Source organism: Mus pahari, chromosome 2 (assembly GCF_900095145.1).
Source record: "Mus pahari chromosome 2, PAHARI_EIJ_v1.1, whole genome shotgun sequence".
In the NCBI taxonomy this organism is placed as follows: domain Eukaryota; kingdom Metazoa; phylum Chordata; class Mammalia; order Rodentia; family Muridae; genus Mus; species Mus pahari.
Genome location: NC_034591.1, coordinates 160533077 through 160535479, shown reverse-complemented (window position 1 = coordinate 160535479; position 2403 = coordinate 160533077). Strand labels below are relative to the sequence as shown.

Here is a 2403-nt window from a genome sequence, read left to right as displayed (position 1 = left end):
CAGAGAGAATGTAGCTGGATCTTAGAAACACTGAATCAGTCAACCACCAACTCCAGCTATAACTGTAAGACAGTTGTTATATGCCAATCACAAAGTGTAAGTACCCTATGAGGTCTTCACAACTTACCAACAGGAAAAGAAATGCAGGATGAAAGATGACAAACAAGATAAGATAATAGATACTTATTTCAGGGCAGCATCTATCTCCCCATTTCCTAATGCCTACCAGACCCTAACTTCTTGAGTGAAAGACAGAGGGGTGACCCTCTCCACAGGGACAATGTGGTGCCAGTTGCTCTTAGGTCATCCTCTTGTTTGTTTTTTTTTTTTAATGAGCCAAAATTTATTTATTTCTTACACTTGAAGTATTCCTCGATGACATCCTTGGCCTGAGACTCTCTGCCATAGTCCTTAACCACTACACAACTGCAACCAACCTCCTTCCGTGGTTTCCCCTCTCGATCGATTTTACAGAGGCCTACCCATTCCCCTAGTTTCTTGTTGGCATCAACCTTTATCAGGTTGATTTGGTGCTCAGCACAAAGTGCCTCCACCGGCTTGACATACACGGGCTCATCACAGTTGGACGCGAGCACACAGAGATGGGCTTGGCGCTTGTCTGAGGCTTCGGCAGCTTCGCGGATGCCACGTGCTAGGCCATCGTGGATGAGGGCGGTCTTCAGCACCTCTTGTAGAGCAGTGTTAATGCCCATTACACCTCCAGCAGCTATGCCTTCCTTGGCCATGGCGGGGGATCACGGGTGACGCCGAATTTTGAACGTACCGGGGCTTCCGCCTCTGTGCAAGTCGGTGGCGGCAGGGGAAAAGCAAGGTCATCCTCTTTGTCACTGTTATGATCCAGTAGTGGAAAAGATGCATAGTCACTGCCTGGGGCGTGAGTTCCCACCCTCTGCTGTTAGGTGTAGACAAAGGGGAATGAGAAACGAGACCAACGCTGGATGGCAACTGAGGAAACAGGCTTTCTTTCCAAGGACGTTTTTTTTTTAAGTCCCCAGATCACTGCTGGAGCCTGTCCTGACTCACTCAGGGCTTCTTGCTCCATGAGATAATATATTTCCTCATTGCATAAGCCAGCTGGGTGGAGGGCAGGTCCCCAGCAGAATCTCAAGGAGACAGTGACCATCTGCCAAATACGTGGGCAGATAATAATTACTGTGAGAGTTCAAAATGGGAAGAGTTCACATCAGGCAAGAGTGGCCAGGACAGCTCGAGACACATGGATGAGACTTTGCACGGCCACAGAGAACAGGAAAAAAAAAAGCCAGACAGGCCTGGAGTTTGAGAAGCAATAGCGGCACAGTAAGTGCCAAGCTGTGGGGAGAAGGTCGGAGCAGACACCAGAAGGCCTGGACCCACAGAAGGCGCCTGGGCAGGTCCTGCTCAGGCAGCACACCCACAAAAGGTCAGGGGGCAGCACACCCACAAAAGGTCAGGGGGGTGGTTGCTTTCAATTCAACTTACTGTTTTTTGGGTTTTTTTAAGGTTAACTCTTTTAGTTAATGTAATTTATTATTATAATTATACAACAGTAATATTATTATTATTGTGGGGGTACACATGGCATGGCACACATGTGGAGTTCAAAGGGCAATCCTGTAGAGTCTGTTCTGCTCTTCCACTTTTTTGTGGGTTCCAGGGATCAAACTCAGATGACCAGGCTGGAGTAGCCGGTGTCTACCTGCTGAGACACTGCACGGGCCCACACAATAAAGAATTTTAAACAAGAAACTTGTATCTCCTTGTCTGCATATTAGAGTTTTCTTTCAAGCTAATCAGACACACATGAATAGATAAACAAAGACATAGACACATAGACACACACAAACACACAGAGAGACAGACAGACACACAGAGACATAAACATAAACACACACAAAGATAGACACAGAAACAAGTAAACACATACAGAGACACACAGATAGACACACAGACACAGAGACAGATAAGCAGACACACACAGAGACATACAAACGTAGACATACACCACATACACAGATAGATACAAACATGGAGATAGACACACACAGAGACAAACACAGACGCACACACAGAAACATACACAGAGACATACATACAGTCACAGTCACATAGACACACACACAGACAGACAGACAGACAGACAGACAGAAACATACACACAGACACAGACATACATAGTCACACATACAGAGACAGACAGACACACACACACAGATACAGACATATATACAGACATATACACAGACAGATAGATACAAACATGAAGATAGATACACACACAGAGACAAATAGACACACACAGAGAAACATACACACAGACACAGACATACATACAGTCACATACACAGACACACAGAGACAGAGACAGACACACAGACACAGACACAGACAGACAGACATACA

At 45.8% G+C, this 2403-nt stretch overlaps 1 pseudogene; it reads right to left on the bottom strand.

Moving 5' to 3' along the window:
• Positions 1–347: 347 nt before the first annotated feature.
• Positions 348–746, bottom strand: LOC110317212 (annotated as a pseudogene).
• Positions 747–2403: the final 1657 nt, after the last annotated feature.